The sequence below is a fragment of the Topomyia yanbarensis genome, chromosome 3 (assembly GCF_030247195.1).
Source record: "Topomyia yanbarensis strain Yona2022 chromosome 3, ASM3024719v1, whole genome shotgun sequence".
Lineage (NCBI taxonomy): Eukaryota > Metazoa > Arthropoda > Insecta > Diptera > Culicidae > Topomyia > Topomyia yanbarensis.
The window spans coordinates 36,096,660-36,122,087 of NC_080672.1; positions in this window are offsets into that span (position 1 = coordinate 36,096,660).

Genomic DNA, 25,428 nt, shown 5'->3' on the forward strand with positions numbered 1-25,428 from the left:
GAATTTCCGAAAAATCAAAAGAATAAAGGACATAAAAATAAAGGAAAGACGTATCTTCATCTAAAGCCTATCGGCTCCTGTGTACATCTTGTCAATACTAGCATTAGCCCAGAAAGCTGCTATGAAAGGCATGTTTTTCTTTTGAGGTCGGATTGGAAAATCTCTTCGCGTTCATGTACAGTCGTGATTCGCTGGTTGGGCCACAGCCTTGTCCAACTAACGAATTTGATTCGCTAGTTGGACCGACTGGCAAATGTCTAAAACTCTCCAAAGGAGATGTTGATAGTGTAAATTCATCTATTTACATCTCTAAATATTGTCAGATTGATTGTCAAAGTTAATTTGACATGATATTTTGGCGTTCAGATGCTTTTTAGTTGGACAATGGTCCAACTAGCGGAGGTCCAACTAAAAAGCGTTTCAGTTAAAAAATGTCCAACCAGCGAATCACGACTGTATTGAAATTATTTGGCAACGGAGGTAGTAGCTTAACAGGCTTGCAGTGCCCATGACACGGTATCGGATACGGAATTACCTCCGCCGTTTAAAATTCGTGAAAGCAACACCGGTAATGTGCCGATTGCCAGTTGGATCGTCACCATACTTTTTGACCCGGTATGCCAGTTTTTATCATGCCACAATTTTATTAATAAATTTTTGCTTTGCGGCAAGATGAACATTGTAGTGTTGTCGATTTTGCCGAGAAAAATATACAAAACAGTGCTGCCGAAACCAATATTTAGTTTCTCACCATTCTTGATTTGGTGAAAAAAATATTCAACATTCTTGCATTATGAAAATTTTGGAAAATCGTAGAAAAATCAGCAATGACCCTATAAATCCAAGTTAAACGCTAATGTTCTGAGAATTGTGTATTCTATAGATTAAATATAAGAAAAGTGGGGGTTAGGTCTGACGAGAAAGGTCTATTAAGACATTCGACGAATAATTACTTGATTGCTCATATTTTGGTTATTCTAACCTGATAAACAAACAGCTTTTGAGAAAGAAAATCTAGCGGGATGTCTTCTATAAATCTGTACCAATGTAATCTAAAGAAAGGCAATGCTATTTCATTGAAAAATCATTAAATTGTACATTAATTTAAATCCAACCTGAAAATGTATCACTACACCCAGGTTTTTTACGCGGTTTTTTTTGCGCGGTTTTTTACGAGGTTTTTTTACGCGGATTTTCCAATTAACGCTGCTTTTTACGCGGATTTTCCAATTAACGCGACTTTTTACGCGGGTTTTTACGCGGTTTTTTTATGCGGTACGTAACTCCCGCGTAAAAAAAACTGGGTGTATTATCGTTTCCTCAATCGTTGAATTATGGAGAATATTTTTACAACTGAGCATTTGGATTGATTTGGAGTAATGGAAGCGCAACTAATGAAGGTGAGGCTTAAAAACAACTCAAAGAATAAGAGCTTCTGTGCTTGGCTAACCGAGACATCACCCAGTACCAGTCAGTTTCTTTAGGCGTTCACACATGTTGTGTTAACGATTTGGATTTAGTTTTTAACTGGCGCCAATTTTGTATTAGTTTGGATAAATCGTCTAACTGGCAGCAAGTTGGTGTCAGTTACTGACGAGTGGAGCACGAAACATTCAAATCCATCTTTTCTAAATTAGGTGTTGTGCCCTCATGTGCAAAATAGTTAATCCAATCGGAAAAAGAAATATGTTTAACCATAGGTTGTTAGTTTTTTCAGCTACTTTTTTGAATGAATCGAGACATAATCATCAAATGAATTCTTCTTTCGCAGTTAAATAAATATTTGTTTTGTTCTAACGGAACAATCTATAGCAGTAATTTTAAGCGATAATAAATCATCGTTATATTTTTGGATCTAACGCAGGTTCGGTGACCACGACGGCTGCCGTATACTGATGAGTGGAACGCAAAACGTTAAACCAGATTTACAGCAAAATTGATAATACTAGAAATTATCTGCATACTGCGCCTGGCACTTAAAACAAGAAAATAATTACCTCTAATATTTCCCGAAAACCAGCTCACACTTTGTGAGCGCAAGGTGACTAGTCCGAAAGGTGAACGGTCAAATTGAATGCACAAGGTTTATCGTAAAACCAGGTAACCTAACTTTAACGCAACTATTCCCCACGAGAGGGATCCACCGAATATATCGCGCAGCCAACCTAAAAGTACGAAATCACTCAACTTGACTCATGCATCGAGAAGCGTCAAGAAAACATGACACACACAAACACCAACAAGCGGCGTCCAGAAGTGCATCAAAATAAAAGGGAAATGAAACGTCAACCAAGCAAAAACCACCCATACCCAACAAAACATCAACTCGTACAGCGTTGAAGCCGAACGGAGAGTGTTTTTGTTTTTTTTTTTGTGTGTGCATTGCTTCCATTTAGTTCACTTTGTGTTGCATCGCGCGAGTTTTTCCTAATTTCTACTACCTTCGGTATTCGCGTACGTTTTCTGTTGACCAATATTGGTCACTTCCTGTCGTGATTTATCATTGTTTCAAGAGAAAAGATCACCCGTGCCTTCGCTGAGCCGCCGTGAGTGGGTTTCAACTTCCACACACCAATCAGCAATCTGTTCGTTCGCATAGAGAGGATCAACAGTTTCGCGTGTGTTCTGCTGCTATCGCTGCGCTGCGCTTGCTTCGTTGAGCTTTTTATTTATTATGCGGCTAAGCCTAATTAATCGTTCAAGTCTGCTGAACTAATTCTGCAGTTGCCGTTCCAGCCTTGACGAATATGCAAACTGACGATGGTGGTGACGTCATGCAGGCGAACTGAATTCCACAGGTGCGAAGTTTGCTATACATATTGTTTCTCGACCGTACTGCATTAAGAGGTGCCTTGGGCGCGCGGGGGAACTGACGGGCGGGTTCAGGTCCAAGTGGTGTGTCTATTGAAGCTCGTGCTTCTATGTAAGGTCTGCGGGGCTAGAAATGGTACGGTAGATTGTAGGTGCGAAAGACTATCGTTTAGTTTAGTTGGTTTGGTTTTCGGTGTTAACTGCTAAGTGGAGTGTGTACGTACGTACGTACATAGGTGCACCGTGAAAGGCTCGCGAGCTACGGTTGATTACGAAACGATTTGAATAGTGTCTTAGGCAAGTGTCTACGGGAACAGGGGAAGAAAGAGTGCCTTAGTAGTGTAGTGTTCTTCATCGATCAGTGTTTGGTGATTTATTGTGAATCGGTTAAATTCAGCTACTCAACAATGACTACCAAAGGTCAAGTACCTTCAGATATTGAGGCCAGCAAGCTTCTGGAGGCCGTTCTGAAACAAATGGATGGGATCATCATGGGTAAGTGTTTTTCTTTCCTCTATCAGTCAATCAGTCGAATAGTCAAACAGTTACGTATGCAAATGCCCACGTACATCAATTAGCGAAAATTACACACCGTCAATTGCTCAGTCATTTCGACCCACGGAATGCCGTTTCGACGGTGCGCCCGGCGCTGGTTGCCCATGATTGAGGTCAGTGTGAGCGCACTGGCAGGGATTGAGTGTGTTTCGCTGTTTGTTTTTCTGTTTGAGGCAGCGGGTCCGAGAGTGCCAATGCTGCAATGAAAATAGTGGTTTTTCTGCTTGTTGTATAACCCTTTGCTCAATATTAATAATAATTTGTTGGGCTTTTTCCGAAGAAATGCGCGAACTTATTTTTGCTTCCGTTGAGTATTATTATCGGTATTTGCGGGTTGACTCACGGTCGTTATCGCCGAACTGATTACGCATTTGAACAGTGACAACGCAAGCGAAACCCGTGTGCTCGAGAGTGAATTGGATTGTCACATTTCTGTCGACGTTTATCCTTCGAGAAAAAAAACTGTCGTTTTAGTGCAGGGTGACTTTCTTATTGGAATTTGTTCAGCTGTGGTCGACTGGTACAGCTCGGGTCGGTAATGAATGACGTCCCACGTGAATTGGTTACAATTATTGTTTTGCTAATAATTCTATATTCTATATTTATGTCATAATTCTCGAATAATTTTGATCCACTTTCGCAAGGTGTGACGTGATGTTTGAACGCGACCCAATGCAATCGAATAGAGCTGGATGTGTTTATGTTGTATGCTTACCAGCGGCTGTCGGTGTGCTATAGCTAACGTATAATCTGTTTACTCAAAAGCAGAAACTAAAGAGGAACTAAAAACATCTGTCTTTTCAAGTGAAAATCTTGTGTCTCATTCGTTTGCGGTACATTTCATTCAGAAGTCGTTTACTTTGCTGAACGATGATCAGTCTCACGGTCCGGTCTTGAAGGTCACTTTCCGTTTCTGGAGGCGAATGCACTTTCGTTTGAAAGATGTACTGTTTTAGGAACTCGTTCCTGCAGGACAAATTGGGAATTGTAACAGGCTCACTTTTCATAATATGACATAATAATACTTGTTCTCTAGGTGATCGTTTTCAGTCTATATAAAATCGAAGACGGAGAAATGTAAACCCCGTTTTTTTTTTGGTATTTTTCTATGCAGTTAACATTAACATTTCTACCATCAAGCGCCAAAAAAGATGCCGGTGGAGTATCAAACCTCAAAATTATTTGGAACTTTAACTTTATTTCCATTGTTCTCCAATACATAGATACTAAAAATTTTAACACCCACGAATAACCCCCAATTTGTGTTTTTGCATGTAATTTTGTAATCAAAATTGATTCTTCCTTAGACTTCATTGCAATTCTTTCCCTTGACATGTTATTTTTTACCTTCAAAATATCCTGTGCTTCTGCAATTTGGGCCTCTATTATTGGCTCGAATCAAAACTCGTCGAAATGTCAATTCTTGAGCTTTTTTTTCAAAAAGATATATCTACAATGAGTCTCCCTTTGTTTACTTTCTCTTTAGATTTTTACGGCGTCACTATAGCACTTTTCACTTATTTTACAGTACAGATCGAAAGACGGTGGTTTTGACTAGCATATTACGCAAAGAGTTGAGGGATAAATGTTAAAGTGACCGAACTATTAACAGAGGAGAAAGTAAACAAAGAGAGTCACTCATTGTAGATATGTCGTTTTGAATAAAAGGTCTAGAATTGTCAATAGGTTCATCCGGAGTGTTCGTTTGTGTTTACATTTTGTTAGCGTTGTCAATTTTATTTTGATTCCTTCTCCCAATGTGGCTACGCCGCATCGCTTTTTACGCATGCTGTCCGGGGAGAAAGCCCATATGTTTGGGTAAGCCGATTTGCTGGCTACCAACAGCGGGTCGGCGGCCACCTCGCCCAGCGGATCTTCAGCGGCTTCGCACCGCTTAGGTTGCTAGGTTTCGGATATGCCGCATCGTACTGGTACACCTTAAACGGGGGCTCACAGTATTGCAAGGATGTGGGTGGGGGGGTAGAACAGCACTGGGTTCTACTAAAACTTTAAAAAGCCATAGTTCCGAAAGCAATTCCGACGAAGCGAGTGTGTGTCGCTTCTGCAAAGATACAAAGATTTCAGTAATAATAGATCTTAGCAATAAAAGCAAGCCAGCCCAACTGGAGCGCCAACCGGCACATCAGGATCGAGCCAGTAATATCCTGATTACCGCATACGGGTCATTGCGAACGTCATCGGACAGGACACGGATCACGAATTCAATTGGGCTGCCAGGCGTGCTGTTCTACTCCCTGAGTAAGAAAGGAAAACACTGACTTGAAATGGCGAGTAGTCTAACAGCTCGGCTACCTCCGCCCCGTCAAAACCCTGGCAGGACTCCGGGTACGTGTAAAACTCGTCACCAATGAGTTGGTGGTACTAGGTTCGGATGGATATTTTCGATTTTACCCCGATCCGGCTCTGAACACTCTGAGCCCCATGAAGGATAGCATCAACCCTAGCATGGCCTATCTGCTTGCATAGATAACCATGGGATCACAAAAATCGACTACGTACAACGAGTGGAGATAGCGGCCCAGAGTTGAGACCCAATAAAATGGAGTAAGAAGCCCACACTTATGGAGAAGGCACGGCGAATCTCTTCGCCAAAGGTGATTTAACGTAGTCACCAGCTCGACAAAGCCAACCAGTGCAACAACAGCACGACCAGAAGAACCAGCAGCTGCCGCTTCAACAACAGCCGAAGCAGCCGCATCCACTGCTGCAACAGAAGCAACAAAAGCAGGGCCGCAGCGTCTGGTTGAAAATATCATGCTTGCCGAGTGTAACGGTAGCAAATAAACTGTTGGATGAACCGCACAACTTTGTCAAAAGGAGGAATGTGTACAAAGTCATCAAGACACGGGTTCTGAAGATTCAAGGAAACCTCGAAGTGGCTGTCAAGGAATGGAACACCGTAGAAAGCGTAGTTAACTGATAAGGAGTTGGAGATAACCAAGAAATTCTTGTAGGTAAGGCAAACATTGGCATCGCCATAAGTGAGGGAAACTTATGAGGCGAAAGACAAACCCTAGAGAACGGAAACTGCGACCCTCTCTACACCGAAGAGGCCAAGAGCTTCACCAGGTGATGCGGAACCAGTAGGTTCCAAGAAACACAAGGAGGCCCGCGGTACCGTGGTACGCGTAGTGAACGAAGCCCAACTGACGGGGGTACAGACACCAAATGAGAAGTCGTCGACAGCACAAAACGGAAGACGAACAACAAGGATATGTCCAAAAAGCGAAAATTCTTCAAGAGACGAAACAAAGGTGAAGCACTCATAGTCAAAGCTAACGATGACTCGTACGAGAAGGTACTGCGCGCAATGCGGACAAGCCCGGTACTCAAGGAGCTGGACTCAGGCGTTAAGAAAATTAGGCGCACCCGCATGGGAGAGATTATTCTGGAACTGAAAAAGAGATCCGAAGTCAAACAGCTCTAATTATAAAGAGATCACCGAGAAAGCTATGGGCGAAGCGGTGGAAGTGAGAGCCTTTTGTGCCCGGGGGCAACCATCTAATGAATCCTCGGAAGAAGAGCTAAGAGAAGCTCTGAAAAAACAATGCGAGCTTGGAGAAGTGCAGATGTCGATCCGAATGAGAAAGGGACCTTTCGGCACGCAAGCGGATTTCAGTCGGCAGTTAAAATTGGGAAGATCAAAGTTGGCTGGTCTGAATGTCCATCAAGTGTCTCTCAGCGACCGGAAGTGTGCTTCAAGCTCGGCCACCTGGCGAGAAACTGCAGTAGACCTGACAGGTGTAAATTACGCAGAAGGTTCGGAGAAAAAGACTGCTGGCAGGCTCCGAGATGTCTGATCTGTGCAACCGATTAGGAGGTAACAACGACGTTACAGGAGGCCCACGATGTCCGGCCTTCAAACAGGCGGCTGCAACGAAGTCACAAAGGAGGTAACGCTAATCAACCTCAACCACTGCGACACAGCACAACACTTGCTGCGGCAATCTGTTGTGGAGTTTAAATGCGATGTAGCTATCATTTCGGAGCCTTACCGTATCTCGGCCAGCGATGGAAACTGGATATAAATAAATGGAACAAAATCAGCGGCGATTTGGACAACGAGGAGATATCCATTTCAGAAAGTGGTTTTTAGCGCTGATGGAGCCTTCGTAATCGCCAAAACCAATGGAGTCTTCTTCTACAGCTGTTACGCACCTCCGCGGTGGACGATCAATTGATTCACAGAAATGCTCGATAAACTGACAGAAGAGCTTATCGATCGAAGACTAGTCGTTATAACCGGAGATTTCAACGCTTGGGCAGTAGAATGGGGCAGCCGCTTCTTCAACTCAAGGGGGAGTAGTCTACTCCAGGCCTTTTCAAAACTGAACGCAGATGTTGCCAACGATGGTGTTAGCTATATCTACCGCCGCGAAAGTTGAGAATCAGTTATTGACGTTACCCCGGGTTAACAGGAAGTTTAAATTGGAGAGTATGCGAGGAGTACACCCGTAGCGACCACCAAGCGGTCCAGTACACTATCGGAAGCAATAGACAGTCGGAAGCTCGTGTGACCCAATCAAACGAGCGCAACAAAGTTTGACAAGAGAGTCTTCGTTGAAACGTTGAGGAGTGAGTACGATCACCTGTACTTCAGTGCAGATGAAGTGATAACGGAATTAACAAAAAAGTGCGACACAACCATGCCGAGAAAGGGTAAAGCAAAGTACAGTCACCACCCAGCCTTCTGGTGGAACTCGGCGATTGCTAACCTACGTGCTTGTTGCCACCGAGCCCGGAGGAAAATGCAGACAGACCACAACATCGCTGAAAGAGCAGCTCTAATACCACCGTTTAAGATGAGAAGAACCGCACTTAACAAGGTTATCCAGCTCAGTAAGAAAGCCTGCCTAGAGGGGCTTTACCGCAAAGCCAATTCAAATCTGTGGGACGACGCCTGTAGAGCTGCCGTGGTGAAGATAAGGCGACCGGCTGTACCACCGGATAGGTGCCCGGATGAGAGTCATCGTAGAAGCGCTATTTCCACAGCATGAACCGACGGCCTGGTCGCCCAAGCCATCCGGGATTCAGTACGACTACGAAGAAGGAGCTCGGGTTACCAACGAGGAGTTGATAGCGGTGGTAAAAGCTTTAAGAACCCAAAAGGCCTTAGGACCAAACGGTATTGCCGACGTGGCTCTGAAAATAGCAATCCTAACGAACCAGGATGTGTTTGGGTGCCGCGTTGCAAAAGTGTATCGACGATGGAAGTTTCCCCGACATCTGAAAGCGACAAAAGCTGGTGTTGTTGCCGAAGCCGGACAAGCCTCCTGGAGATCCTTCAGCATACAGGCCTGTTGGATACAGACGGTAAGGTGATTGAAAGAGTAATCCTTAACAGCCCAAGTAACAAATGAGGTTTTAAGGCACTCTTGAGGAGCCTTTGAAAACTTAGATTGCAGTTGTAGCGTGCTATAGAACTTTAAATGCTACTTCACCGATTCATAGGACACCATAAGAACGGTCGCAGAAACTATGGAGGCTGCACAGAAGCAAAAGAGAAGAGGAAACCGTTGCTGCGGAGTCGGTACGCTGGACGTAAAAAACGCCTTCAACAGTGCTCGTCGGACTGCAATCACCGATTCGCTACACAGACTGAGAGTTCCCGAGTACCACTGTAGGATTCTGAGGAGCTACTTCCAAAACCGGTAACTTATCTACGAAACTGACGCTGGAAAAGGAAGTGTAACCGTAATAGCGGGCGTTCGACAGGGTTCCATACTCGGCCCAACTCTTTGGAATGCTATGTACGACGGAGTGGTGGAGCTGAGACTCCCCAGAGGCGTGAAGATTGTCGGTTTTGCGGACGATGAGGTGCTTCGAGGCGAATCACTAGAGGAAGTAAAAGTACTCGCTGCGGAAGCGATAGATAGTGTGGAAGACTGGATGCGCCAGACGAGCTGGTATTAGTTCACCACAAAACCGAGATGGTTTTGATAGGTAACCGATAGGTAGTGCAGCAGGCGAGAATTTCGGTCGGAAAGTGTATCATCAACTCAAAGCGGGTAGTGAGACAACTGGGAGTGATGGTAGACGATCGGCTAAGCTTTAATAGCTACATTGACCACACACGCGGAAGGCCCGTAAAAAGATCTCGGCACTATCTAGGAACATGCCTAACAATTCGGCGATCAGCAGCAGTAGAAAGCGATTATTGGCGAGTGCCTCAGGTCCGCAGAACCTGCATGGGTGACTTCAATGCAGATGAAGAGGAACACATCTCGGTTGAACAGTACGCTCAGGCTGATGGCCGATTTAACTATCTCGTCAGAGACAGCCCATGTGATAGCTGAAACGATTTCCATAAACCTTCTACTCGAAAAAGATAGCAAGGGCCATAGGCATCGAGGCACGAGAGGAGTCCGTAAACGAGCCCGAGCAGATACCTTAACCCTTAAAGGCAAGCAATTTTTTTTTCAAATTTTCTGAAAATTGTCTCACAGCTTTAATTCGTTACTTTGATAATTTTAAGATGGTTTTCGCAATGTCGTTTTAAAACAACATTGCACATTTAAGGATTAAACAAGTGGCAACATCAGTGGAATAACGATGTAAACGGTAGATGGACCATAATTCTAATTCCATCGTGTCGGAGCGAGATCGCCGTTCAGCGTCGCGTGCGGTGGTGCAGAGAAAACGCTTAAGCACGTGGTCTTCGAATGCCCGCGATTCGAGCCCGAGAAAAATGAAATGAGAGCCATCGTCAGTGAGGACTTCAACATAAACAATATTGTCCAAAGAATATGCGGACTAGGAAAAATGGGACGCGGTGAACAGAACTGTCGTTCAGATCACGTCAGTGTTGCAACGAAGTTGGCGAGAGGAGCAACGACGCAGTACATGGCCTCGAGTCGTTGAGGTACCGATGAACTGGAAGTTACACTCTAACCGGAATCACCGGACCGACCTTGGCACTCAACAAATCAGTCTGCTGAAGAGAGATGATTTAGACCAGCGGGTGCGACTGAGTGCTCGTATCGTTGACGATAGGTCACCGGGGCACCTGAGAACCGGAAGTCATCCTTCGCTTGGAATCGCACGACTGACGTCGGCATCTAACCGATCAGCATCGAGAAAACGATTTAGTGAGAACTTTCGACTTCGGGAAAGGCTAGGCCCCCCGCCAGGGACGAATTCGAGTAGACCGGGAAGTAGCACCGGCAAATGGTCATCGGGCGCCCATGATCTAGAAGTTACACTCGACCCAGAATCGCAGGACCGACCTTGGTATCTACCCGGGTAGCATCGGTTTCGGATGATCCTCCACTGACGGGGAACTCTTCATCGGAGTAGAAAAGATCCACCGCTGGCGACTATTCCGAGTAGTCCGTAGACAGACAAGCAAGAATATCGAATCCGTCAACGATTTCGGGAGACATTCTTTCATCAGGAAACTCTCCGTCGAGCTAGGCTAGCTCCACTGTCGGGTACTACGCCGAGTAGCACCGAACGCGACAAACCACCAGTACAGGGTCGCCGGGGCTCTATGGAACCCACCCTGCAACCGGAATCGCTGAATCGACCTTAGCATCCACCTGGTCAACGTAGAGAGGAGCGCATGTAGAATATCATGCCGTGCAGGATTGATATGGCGGCTATGAGACCATCGAACTAGAACGACCAACTAGAGCTGGAATCAAGCGAAGTGCATGAGTACAGCACCCCGCTCCGACGTAGTAATTCCTAGTTCAGAGTCCTTAACTCTGGCACACGGTGGACGAAATCAGTAGTATGATCCAACTACTGAACGTGTCCAAGCAAACAAACACATGCACACACGTAATATTAACCAATTTTTAATTTTGTGGTATCTAAATACAAACAGATCCGAATTATGAGTTAATTGTGAAAATTCTCCCCCAAAGGCAGGATTCGTGCCGCTTGAGTCCCAATGGTTGCTGTTTCGAATCTTGCCTCTGGAGATTTTTTTTCACAATTGCTTTCGTTTAACTTACTATTACGATCTGTTTGCCCCATTAGATCTGAAAAAGAAAGCCAGTGTAAACATCATAGGTTAGCGAAACTCAGACTCCACCAAAGGTGTCATAAGATGACGCTACGGCCCCGATAGTACCATTTAGATTTATTCACAATAAACGGTGTTATTTTCAAATGTAAAGTAGATAAAAGAATGAATAACTGACATGTTTATATTGCGTGACACGAAAATATCAATTGTGAGCATTTCAAATTAATAATAACACCGTCGATCTCTACTTTATGAGCGGGTATATAGACACAGTAGTCTTTCATAAAAGACTTATCACCAGCAACGTTAATTGCTTGCTTTAGACAGAATGCCACAAAAGTAAAAAAAACATTAGTTGAACGATTTGTCCTTTGGACTCAGTGGTCCATAAATATGAAAGATGTCCACAACTATCGATTTCAAACTGCAAATAACTTTTAATAACAACTGATGTAATGCTCTGACTGAGGCAGGATGGAAGTCTTGAAATTGAAAATTTAATGCAAAATCGCTAAACAACTTTTCCAACAAACTGGGGGAGAAATGTTTTGATTTCATCCAAGAGTCGCATCTGCACGAAGGGAGAAGGGTTCACTTAGCGTGGAGAATGCTGCTACTGAGACATGTCGAGACGATGGTTCTTGGAACTAGTAGGATATGGATGCGTAGTTTCAACTCGGTTAGAACTTCTGCGAGGATGCCTATGTTATGTGGCTCTGGTCCACTAGGAGGTTAATAACAGTCTATTATATTTCCGGACAAAACCAGCCTAGAGGCCGTGTGGTATCCAGCGGGTTGAAGTATCTCAACCAAGAAATGATCCATATCCCCTCCAAGTCGTAAGAAGTAACTGAAAATAAGAGTCCTCAAGTCCAGATATTTCTCCGTGCCCAGGACGGAATGGATGGCTGAATAAACTAGAGTAGCACTAATTCAGCATATATGTACAGTAACTATGAATCTATCCCGCCTTGTACACGAAGGAAAAGCTTCCATAGTTTTGGTTTAAGACCCGTTTTCCATAAAGGCAACTTCTATGTTGGAAAGCTACTTAACCCCGTCTTCGTAGCTTTCAACAAAAATGGCATGACAAATCCATGTGAAATGCCTCGTGCATGTATACTTGCGAATAGTGCTGTCACGGTAAATATGAATATTGATAACATAAACAAGAAATACGTCTATTGTTCGGCATATTTGCGGCATAACGAACCGTTACCTTCTGTTGATTTGAAAAGGGTGTGATACAGCAGAAATGGGTTTCCGCTCATAATCGGGGGTGATGCGAATGCTCACCTCATAATTTGGGACACCGAATTGATGGAATACTTAATTAGCACAAATATGCACATATTTAATGCGGGAAATCGCCCAACATTTGCTCGAGCTGGTGGAGGCGAGGTGTTAGATGTAACTCTCTGCTCCAACAGTATTATGTATGAATTGGTAAACTAGGTCAAACCGTCGTTATCTGATCATAAGTACATCGTCTTTGATCATTTAAACGTCTCGTTAGATATCATGATTCAAAATCTACGGACTGAGACCTCGACGAAGAGAGCTTGGAGAATACGTTTCATGGGGATCCTCCGACGATTGAATCTCCAAGTGACTTAGATGAGATTGTGGATAAAACAAACTCACCCATAGTAGCAGCATACCAAGAGGCTTGTCCGCTTCGAGTTATTCGTGCTTCTAGAGGAACACCTTACTGGAATACAGTGCGAGGCAGTGAAGGGAAAGTGGAAGTGGTGAATGAAAGTTGGTATATTTATATATTTGTTTTATTCTCCCTTTCGTTTGTTTATGTACGAAAAGCCAAAATTCTTGTAGAGGCACCTGGGCCTTCCTGACAAAGAGGGTCCGCCGAACAAATAAGAACCCAAGTAGTGGGGAAACTAGTACTTCAATGTATTATTCTTATTTGACGTTCCTCCAATCAGGGTCAGCTGTAATTGGTTAGACCTTATCGACCAAGCTCTTGATCGTTCAGTTGGTATCGTGGTGCCAGGAGATTGACATAAAACAGTCTCGATGGTGTGGCTTGTACGATTTGCGTTTCAACTTCGTCTCATCAGAATCCGACATTAACGTAGTGATAGGATTACATGGGCGCGTTTCGACTTCGTCTCATCAGAAACCGACACAAACTTTTTGTCGGAATAGATTAGTGATAGGATTATGATAGCGCCGGATTGACGCTTGTTCCAAAAAAACGGAGACACAATTTGTGTTCCTGAGCAAACCCTAGTCAAGCCCACAAGAAAGAGAGCTCATTTTGCGCTGGTGAGAACTTATGAAAAAGAAAGATTTGGTTTAACTTAGCAAGCTAATGCAAGATGCACTATATGTTATATTTTTCTTTAGTGGAGAACAATTTTGGTAAAAACTATTTTTTCTCCATTAAGAAGAGAATTGTTTAAAAACAGTTTTGCGCGCGAAGAAAATTTCATAACTAATTTAGTTATAGGTTTTGTGCTCTTCCTTCCATGGCGATATGACAGGGAACTCTAGTAAAGTTACATACATGCCAGCACGCGCGAAAAAATGTTAACATACAAACGCTCGAGTCCTGCGCGATTATCTACGTACACCTACGCTGGCGATCTCCAGGACAGGATAACACCCCGGTGACTAAGTGAACGTTTTATCTCAGAAGTGAATCTACAAACGTCCGTATTCGCGTGATCATGAACCGGAGACGTTCGAAAGCCACTACTCTCGGACCTAGTAGCATAGGTTCAATACCTTCAGGTAGACCCATGCAAAAAATCACGCTCATATCCATTAAGCAATACTTTCCATGACGACGAAAAAAAAAATCGAATTTATACACGGGAAGTCACATACACGCGAAAAAACTAGTTAACATACAAATGCTTGAGCCCTTTGCGATCTAGCAAACATGATAACATCCCGGTTATAAGGTTAACGTCACAACAATTGAAAATTCTCAAGCGTGAGCCTATAAACTTCCGCTCTCGCGTGATCACGAATCGGTCATTTTCGGAAGGCCCTATCCTAGTACCAGCCAGCTAGGTCCATGACTTTAATGGACCAATTACAAAAAAAGAAGATCTTATATTCACTGGACAACGCGTTCCATGGTGACATCACCGGGAACTCTAGTGATATGGAAGAACTCTCTTCTAGTATCTGAACCGTACACTGAAAATTAACTATCACAGGGCACACGGTTGTAAAATAGAATTTATACACGCGAAGTTACCTACACGTTAGCACACGCGTCATAAAAACACACTTGTGATGGAACGCGTTAACGTACGCACGCTCGAGCTCTTTGCGATGATACAAGCGATCGCGAAGTTCCTACGCCCGCGCATATCTGAACCGTACAATGAATATCACATTCAGAGTTTCGGCCCGCTGCAATTGGTCTTAACCAGTGTTTTAGTGGTTGATATTTCCCGTTTGATCTGCAATTGTAGTGAGTGATTCTGATGGGGAGCCCCTCCGAGAACCTAGCTCCAGTAGGACAACTCTATTTAAAAAATGACTGGCACACTATTGTTATTTCAGAGATACGGCAATAGTGTTCGAAATTTGATACTGTGTCATAATCGAGATTCGGAAATTATCTTCTTGTTTGGCAGATCTTAAAATATGTAGTACTTTAGGTCAATTTTTTACTGTGATGGATTAAATTTTCATTTCAACATAGACCTCAAAGTTAGGTTTTCTACGTTCATGACAGCTTTACAACAAGAAAACGTAAGCCTTTAAAAGGGTACAAAACCGTCATTTCCCCATCTTAGTTCACAAATTTCGCAGAAATCACTTCCCTCCCATTCACACGGTTATACCCGGCATAAAAAAGAGCATAACAAAATTTCACCGGCATCTACAGGCCGGATTTCCTCCCTTTCGGGAGAGCTTCAGTGAAGAAAAACGTCAACACCAGATACCACCCACCTTCCCACCCGTTCACAAACACCTATCGATATGTCGACGCTGACGATAAAAATAACAACAACCGGCAAAAGCGAACCGAGTTCGGAAAAGCTCGCTCTTCTCTCCGACTTTTTAGCTAGCTGACTGCTCACGTGTTCCAGCCGAGCTTTCTCGCTCTTCGGTAATAATCGTGTCGTTATCAGCATTAATTTGGTCACGGAGTACGCATTTATCCTACTCCCGCCCAGTCGGGCGGACAGGCGATTTTTTCATATTAGATCATTCACTCGTAAGTGGATTCTTGAAGCGGCCCTGCAGTTTTAATATTGAAGTGTCATAATCGTTCTATGGAAATTGCGGAAGTGAATATTAATGTTGGTGTTTGCCAACATGAGGAACATGGTCGTCCTGTTACCAATGGACTTGTCACGTGCAAAATTCGAATCTTATGAAGTTTGTCTACCTTTATATGACCAATGTCGAAATGGACAGAGACAGAGCTTTGAAAAATTGCAACTCAAGTAATAGTTTAAAAACAAAGGTTAAATGATAAATCAATAAGTTGGTTTTTATGTTCAATCCGTATTTTGCTGAAATATTTTTCACTGTTGCACGAACAATTTCAAAGAGCTGATTATACTTTTCCTGTCAATATTCCGACGCAATTAATCTACGAATCAACTGGTAGGCTTACATCCTGACAGTTATCAATAAAGCACCGACGCAAACCGGCACTTTTCATCATCGTGTAAACACTACCATCATCGTTATCACAATCATCACCAGTTCGCTCTCTCTCGTTTCTCACGCGCGGAGCTTTCGAGGGCCAGACCAACCGAAGTGGAACACGGATACGGCCCACCGACTACGAAACCCGAGAGCAACAGCTTGCCAGTCGCGTCACCGTCGTCGGCACCGTATTCCCGTACACCTAGTAGCTAGTTGGTTCTCACATTCCGTGATTGCACTCCGGTCGTATGAGTCGCAAATTGAAAAACAACCGCGCGCATTTTCCAACCCTCATTCGCAACTGAAATATCCGGATATCCTTTTGCTGCACTGCTGCTTCCTTCTGAAGAAGTAAGTCATCCGTCGTGCGTGCGAGTAGCAAGTGTTGAAGTTAGTCGCGGTCTGGGCGTGAACCACCACGTACAACACGGTAGCGTGGAGTGGATTGGGGTTGTTTTGAATGGTCCATTGAAACCAAAGTGAGCGTAACGCGGTCGGTGTCGATTGGTTTTTCCACCGGTATCGAGTGCTGGTGCGCGGGGGGGAGGAATTATTGTTTGTGTTGTTTCACCGGTGGGTGTGTTTGTGTGGTTCAGGGAAGCGCTGGGGAAACCGGGATGCAGTGCAATTAGTGCGATTGATGCTGAGATCTGGTGAGTCCTGGTGGTTTGAGCAGGATCAAAGTTTGGAAGCAAGTTTTCGGATTACGAATGGAAAGTTGTTCCTAATGGAGGAACTATCTGCTGTTAGAGCTTTCCCCTCCACAAAGTTTTACCTCACAGACACAGGATGTGTGTGACTGTAGTGCAGTGAAGCTGTGAGTAGTGGAGTGGAAAACCAAGAATGTTGGGAGAACTCGTTCGTTTTGATTGCCGGTGGAAAGTTTCATGTACCGATGAGCTGAATTTGTGTTTTGGGAATTGCGGGCGATATTACGAAGCGAACCAGGATTGGAATTGTATTGCGTTGAATATGTACTGGCGAAAGCGAATGAACACTGGGAACTTTTCCTGTCAAATATTACAATTTCTCACTTCCTTTCACTCCATTCAAACCATTGCATGCATTGTTTTATCAGGAATATGACGGGATGGGAAACCGATGGAGTCGTCGGTTACATGCGGGTGATTTGTTATCGGAAACAGGATGGGATGATGTTTTGAGTTTTACTACTCTATTTCAGTAAGGAGTAATGGACCGAGTTACGTACAGAAGATGTTCGCCGTTGCGCCAACCTACTGGGATTCTGGAATCTCAAATTATACAATAATTACGATTCCCATTATCTCTCGTGATATCACATTTCGATTCTACAATGAGACGATGCAACTAAAGATAACTTGGCCGAATAGGCTAAGTTTATTTATCCTTACTGTTTCAACACTCATGTTATTATGTCAGCACGGCATATTGCGTTAAGTTGAAGGTGCCATTTTTTTTTTCAAATTCCTTAAAACCAGGAATTTTACAATTTGAAAAGGACTTGAGACTAGTTCTATACACCAAAGTCGGATTTAGTGTATCGGCTTGGTCTCATCAGTAACATAACAAGCCGTCTTGGCGGTTAGGCAGACAATAAATTCGCACGTCTTGTGTGAACGCCTAAATAACTGACGTCTCTGGATGAACAGAAACTTTAGTTTGCTGGCGGATTCGTGGAAACAGATATCGTGATAAACACGGCCGATCGAAGAGAGGGTGTTGGGGTTCGACGATCGCTTTGGGGTTCGATTGTAGTAGTGATTATGAATCTGTTGTTAGTTTTTAATTACGTCACCACATTTCCTCGATCGTTAAATGATTAATGTACCTAACTGGGAGACAGGGAGAACGCAGGTTCGATTCCTACTCTAGAACATTTTTTTCACAGTGTTTTCAAGAAAAGGGGTGAACTTTTGCCTTATCGCTTTTTTACCTCTTCGATCATTCTTTCTCAGAGTCCATCCGACATTTTAAAAAAAAACTAGGTGAAGGAGAAAACTTGATTTACGTCAAAATTAAGAAAAATTAATAAACTCAGCGCCTAATATGACTAAATCTGATCGCTTTTTTCATGTAATGTTCGGGATTGCTCAGCTCAGTAGAACTGAATTTAAGTCTTAGCCCCTACTTTTGAATAATCCTGGCAAACAAGGGGATCGCCGCTTCCAACGGCAGTTCAAATTCTGGACTTGACTTTCTCTTATATTAAGGCACTGATAACGAGGAAACAGATCGAACACGAACAAGTAGAACAACAATCGGGAATCAAGACCCGTGAAAAAAATTCTTAGATTCTGGCTGGATTCGAACTTAATAACTCTAGCGACTTCGGTACTGGTGCTTCACCCTATGATACAGTACAACTCTGGTTAGAGAACTGTCATTGAAATTGTTATTAAGATGTGATACGGGTAGTAAAACCTCTCAGATAGTTAAGGTTCAACTTGGAAAAGCGGCCATAATTGAGAACGAAAAAAGCAGTTTTTTCTCACACCGTTGGAAAAATCGTCATGATAATAAATCAGTAATACTCTACCAATGCCTCAAATACATTGATTCAATATCATGAAGATTTTCCCAACGGTGTGAGAAAAAAGCTGCTTTTTTCGTTTCCCAAGATGCCCGCTTATTTAGGCGTTCTCAGTTGAACCTTGATCCAAACGTCTGCCTTCTGCAATTCTAAATTTTAACCGCCAACAATTACAATCGATTCGTGTATAAAAAACGTAGGTCATTTGGGTAGTGTTAAGTCAGACCGGACTAAGTCGCAAAACATAAAAAACAGATAATGATAGTACTATACGAAGAATTTCTTCAGCTACACCTTTGCTAGATTTGAAAATAAAACAATGAGGAAGGATTAAGGCAAAAATTAACTTCCAATTAGAACGTAAAGGATGCTGCGATTCAAACTTTAAACTCGTTTATCTCGAAATTTCTGTACTTATGCGTAATTTTGTTTATTTTTTGAGAAACTATAAAAAAATCATTAAGAAATTGTAATTGTATAAAAAGTGTAGGTCATCGCTTTGAAAATGAAGTTATTTTCCAACTAAATAAATCTGTGTACTTCTACGAATTTTTGATTCTTTTTTGAGGAAGTTAAAAAAATATTCTTTCAGAATTTGTAGCCGCCATCAATTACAATAGATTGTTGTTTAAAAACGTGTAGGTCATCACCTTGAATTCGAAGTTATTGGCCAATAAAATGAAATTTCTGTACTTCTACATAGTTTTGTCTCTTTTTGGAGGAAATATAAAACATATTTTCTCAGAAGTTGTGACCGCCATCAATTACAATCGATTAGTAAATAAAAAGTTCAGAACTTCGCTTTGAATTTGAAGATATTGGCCAAAAAATAAAATTTCTCTCCTTCTACGCATTTTTGTCTATTTTTTTTAGAAAATAGGGAATTTTGTTCTTTCAGGAATTGTAGCTGAAAAAAACTACATTCGATTGGTATATAAAACGGTGTGGTCCATTGCTTTGAATTCGATGTTATTCGCAATATTAATTAAAGATCTGTAACTCTACGTATTTTTGTGTACTTTTTGAGAAACTATAAAAATTTGTGTTTTCCGAAATTGTACCTGCCATTAATTACAATAGATTGATGTATGAAAAAGTGTGGGACATCGCATTGAAGTCGAAGGCATTGGCCAATTAAATACAATTTTCTGTACTTCTACGTATTTTTGTCTATTTTTTGAGGATATATAAAAAATATTTTTTAGAAATTATAGCCGCCATTAAGTACAAACGATTGGCGTGTACGACGTTGCTTTGAATACGAAGTTATTTGCCAACTAAACGGAATTTCTGTACTTCTACGTATTTTTGTTCTACTTTTTACAGAAGTTGAAAAAATATTCTTTTCGAAATTGTAGCCGCCATCAATTATAATCTTATGGCTTGTCTTTTGGTGTATTAGAAAGTACTGGTCATCGTTTTAAATTCAAAGTTATGCGAAAAATATTTTAAAAATTCAGCGCTTCTACGATATTACTGAATGGTTCATATCACACACTATTTTTTCTGACAACAAAATTGTGTTTCTCTACGTTTATACAACCATTTTTATATACTAGAGTAAGGTGGGGTAAAAGGGCGGCTGGGGGCAAAACTGCGCATAGGACTTTTAGAAGCACACAAGCGCTAGAACCTGGCAACTCTGTATGGATTTAGTATATCATTACGTCAACTAATCGCACATACAAGCATGAGAGGTTTGAATATAGTGGCTTGACATTAAGGAGGAAGAACCATTTTTCGCTGCTTTGATGTAATTTTTTTTAATTTTTTGAATTTTGGGAATCATAAATTGGCTGTTTGAATAAATAGGGATCTATAAAACTACAGTACTCTGAAAATCTTCAACATATGGTTCGTTGCGAGATATATTTGATTTGATGAAAAAAATTCAGTAATTTTCGTAACAATTTAATAAGTTAAAAAACTGACGGTGGGGTAAAAGTGCGCATAGTAGGGTTCGTCGCGGTTGCGGTAATTACCGCAACCGCGCGGTATTTACCGCACCCGCACCGCAAAATCTGCGGTGCGGTAAGATACTTTTTCCCGCAGATGCGGTGCGGGAAAGAGCTTTTACCGCGCGGTTTTACCGCAACCGCACCGCAAAAAAAAAATTGATAAAGTGATAATTTTGGTTATCCTAAATTGATAAACAGACTGCTATTACGAAAGAAAATCTAGCTGTGTCCGAAATATTTTGACGCAATTATTTTTACTACATATTTTGGACACTAGTTATTTTATACTTCTAAGTAAGACTTCACAAACTAACCATTTCAAATACATAAAATGCAAGATCCAACTAGAGACAAAATTATTAGATCATTTAAAAGCAATAAATTTTTACTCACAAATCCAATTTAAAAGTCCATCACTTCTCCCGATTTCTGTTGGAAATCGTTGAATCATTGTTTCCGATATCAATTTTTCAACTGTGAATTTTGATTACTTTAAAGAAATTAGAGATTAACTAATTATGCTGGAACTTAAACACAACCCAAAGAATATAATTATCTTCATCAAACCAAACGAATTTGGAGTAATTGGCAGTAAAGGATACAAATGTATGAAATCGTCCAAAATAAGGAGGGGTCCAAATTAGGATGATTATTCTATCATTCGTTCATCAACATCGTATTTCTATCTTCTTTGATTGCTGTGTAAATTCAATGTGAGTCAATGCAGTCAATTTTATTGGACTCTTTCTCAAAAAGTATGCTACATAACGTTTTTTCGCGTACTTCCATTCAAATTTACGATAGTTTTCTACCAAATTAAGTCCTAATATTTTTCAGTTAACCCTCCAGCACTCTCGCGAATGGTTTACCGAATGAGCAGCCGCTGTTGCTGAAAGAAGATTTCGCTAGAGTTTCGGAAGGTGTTTCACAAAATACAACGGCGCGTGTGCTGGAGGGTTAAGACTATTTTGTAACTTTTTTGAAACTATTTTGTCAAATACCACATCGTTTGACTCCCGTCCACTTTATTTGAAGTTTTTGCCATTGGCTCTTTGGGAAAATATTATAGGAAAATACATTAAATGCTAGAACTTTCTAGAACTAGCCTTTAGAAAATTACACTTCATATATTTTTAACGGGAGCAATCTTAGTTTCTGAATGAGAATACATATGTTTCTTGAAAAATGCGGAAGTTAGAGTTTTGGGATATTTTGTCCATAAAAACCCCTATTTTTAATTCTGCTGTATGTTACAAATCATACATTTTTTGCAGTTTTTCTAATGTTCAATAATTCTGTACCGGTTGAAACCGGACTCCTGATTAGATGTAATGTATAGATCAATTTTTTTTCGTCAAATATGGCGTTGTTCTTATTGATGAAATACAATGTTTTTATTTCACTGTATTGGAATATATGCGCTACTATATAGAAGTACTGGTATTTCGACTTTAAAATTTTTGTTGTTGAAATTCCTTTAAGAATGAAAGGTGGTTTTACATTTCTTATAAAAGAAATGTATAGAATTCGCTCAAACTTTCAAGATTTTTTCCGAGGCCCGGAGGGCCGAGTCTTATATACCAATCGACTCAGCTCGACGATTTGGGACAATGTCTGTGTGTGTGTGTGTGTGTCTGTGTGTGTGTGTATGTAACGGACAAATTCTCATTCGTGTTTCTCAGCAATGGCTGAACCGATCTTATCCAAACCAATTTTAAATGAAAGAACTAAAAAACAGTATGAACGCTATTAATTTGTTTTTGATTCTGATGTTTAGTTTTTAAGATATAAATGTTTGAATGCGTAAAAATGGTGTTTTTTGCAGTTTTTTTAAATTATCTGCAGAAATTGACAATATAGATTACCAATTTATATGTTTTTAGACAGCTTTAACGAATACCTTTCGAACAAGCTATAGATTGTTGAAATCGGACTATTATCAAAAGAGATATTTAACATTAAATGCGGACGAAAGATTTTTATCATTTCCCATTGCCAGAAATATGACCAAACACATGTAATCTATTATTAACGCCAAAACGGCTTATTTTAGGTCAATTGTATCTTCGGAGAATTTAATGGAGGTAATATGCCCTTTCTTTTGGTATTGTGCTTTTGCTGATTAATCCCCCTATGAGTGAGATATTTTCTCAAATTTTCTTGGAAGTGATTATAACGAAATGATGCCTTCAGCAAATTTGTAGCTCTTACTTTTGCGAATAACTTTACTGAAGACTTCAAATATCTATTTTGAATACTTTAAAAGTTATGGCTTGTTGTTTGTGGATTACTCTTCGTCGCCTATTTATTGTTCAATATAGTAATAATCCATTGAAATAAGCCAAACATTATTTCGATAAATCGAATTTTGTATTTCATTTTTCTATCTACAACCACTAGAAATAATCACCGAACACTTCCAAGTTGTCTGGAAGGAACTTGATAACTTACCAGTGCAAAAATGTACATTTATGCGAACCTTCTGACTGCAATTTTTCTAACTTATGACCGTCGGATAGATCTGAAACCTTTCGGAAAATGAAAAGCGAAATAAATAACTCCAAGCAACGGCGTAGCCAAAAGAAGGTTTTGGGGTTTAACACCATACAGCCCCCCCCCACACCAAAAAAAAATATTGGATTGGAGTTGAAAATTTATTGATGCAGACTGATTCAATTCAATATTACAATAACATTATCTGATCCGTAGATTGATATTCTGTTGTTGTAAACATCATGAGGACTTTTGATAAATTGTCGGAATGGGGTCCTGATATGTAACTGATCTATTGATCTTGATTTCACAGTTGTCTAATAGCATCAATATCAAATTCCTGCCTGAAAACATTCCAATAGAAAATTCCAGAGTTCTGTAATCAATCATAATCCTCAGATTTATTTTCAAATTTTCAGCTTTTTTCCTACACAATATTACGAAAGCTTATTAAACAATTTTTCCTAATAAGTTTGTGAAAATTGTAAACTATTTGAAATTTTTTAATAGTTTTATTTTTTATTCAACCGTGATTTTTTAATAAATAGTGAGCATCGCTTCACAACGTAGTCTATTTTTCATGGCTTGCGGTGAGCACGATCTCTCGAATTGCTGAACTGAAAAGTATGGAATAGAAATTAATATTTAGTATTCTTTACAGACCCGCTGGTGCCCTAAGACGATTTCGCTAGATTTTTAAAGCACTGTGCACTAGGCTGCCCAGAAAAATGATGAATTTTTGAAAACTCAATCGGCCCACCCCTGAGTCGATTCCTAGTCCCACCAGGAGTACTTGTACCAAATTTGAAGCAAATCGGACAAGTCTAACTACCGGACCAACGTGCCTGAAGTTTATATTGGATTTTTCAACAATTTACATGAAGAAAACCCACTAGATCGTATTTTCGCCGCTAGGGGGCACTGTATACATTGTATTATCACTGTAAGTGAAAATAAGAAAGATATTTTAATTATCTACAACTTAGTCGAAGACTGCTAGTAAATCCGGCTATGTTAAAAGAAGTTATTAAACTTTTAACGAAGTGATGTCTGAGTCAGTTTTGCATGGGGCCTAGCAGTGCATGGTTGTGTATCAGTACTCGAGTCCCGCGAACTATATATTTTTGTGAAATGATGGTTAGATTTAGCGGAATAGTATGTTTACAAGAATTATAGTAAATAATACGAGTTATGTTTTGGTTAGAAAATTTTAGTTCCACCTGTGACCGCATAGAGGGCGCCACTACTAACTTTTCATAGAAGAGAGATAGAGTATCAAGATGTTCAGAAGAAATACTGAAAAATGCCTGTTCTATAACTTTGTAGAAGACACCAAATTTCTATCTCTCTCCGTTGAAAAGTTAGTGTTGGCGCCCTCTATGCAGTAACAGGTGGAACTAAAATTTTCTAATCAAAGCATGACTCGTATTATTTACTATAATTCTTCTGAACATACCATTGAGCTAAACCCAACGATTATTTCACAAAAATGTTTAGTTCGTGTGAATCGAGTACTGATACACAACCACGCACTATCAGGCCCCATGCAAAACTGACTCAGACATCACTTCATTAAAAGTTTAATAACTTCTTTTAACAAAGTCGGATTTACTTGCAGTCTTCGACTAAGTTGTAGACAATTCAATTATCCTTCTTATTTTCACTTACAGTGATAATACGATGCATACAGTGCCACCTAGCGGCGAAAATGTGTGCTGGTGGGTTTTCTCTATGTAAATTATTGAAAATTCCCATACAAACTTCAGGCCCGTTGGTGCGGTAGTTGGACTTGTCCGATTTGCTTCAAATTTGGTGCAAGTACTCCTGGTGGGACTAGGAATCGACGCAGAGGTGGGCCGATAGGGGTCATTTTTTCCTGTCACCCTACTGTGCACCCAGTGCATTAACGCAAGTGACGGAAGGTTATCGAAAAGTTTCGTGAAAATGAAAATTCCACTAATGATGATGATTTTCCCAAACGGTTCGTTTTCGTGTGGTTTTTATTTGTTCTTTTGCATTAGGATTAGCGATAATAATTCAAATCAAGAATACTACTGGGAAGTCACCTTTAGAAAAAGTCGATGTCGAAGTAAAATTTGAAACTATGCACGCATGTACTTCAGAGATAGCGTGATATCAGGAGCTGCGATTTCATTTCAACGCTTTTTTTGTGAAAAGGGCGATACTTACAAATGTAAACATAGATACATGCGAATGAGGGCTTTGAAACGCAACAAATTAACCTAAAAGTTTGGATTCTACGATACTGCTTTCTTAAACTACAGCAAAAAGTACAACAGGCGAAACTGTATTTTTGTTTGTTTATTTAAAGTTTCGCCCTCCACGCTCCATGCAAACAAACAGGGCGATACTTTTTTTGCTAGCAGTTTAGAGGCGAAACTGTTATTTTCGTATTTTTTAGGATTATCAAACTGATACCAGCTGTAAATAGTAACAATGATCTC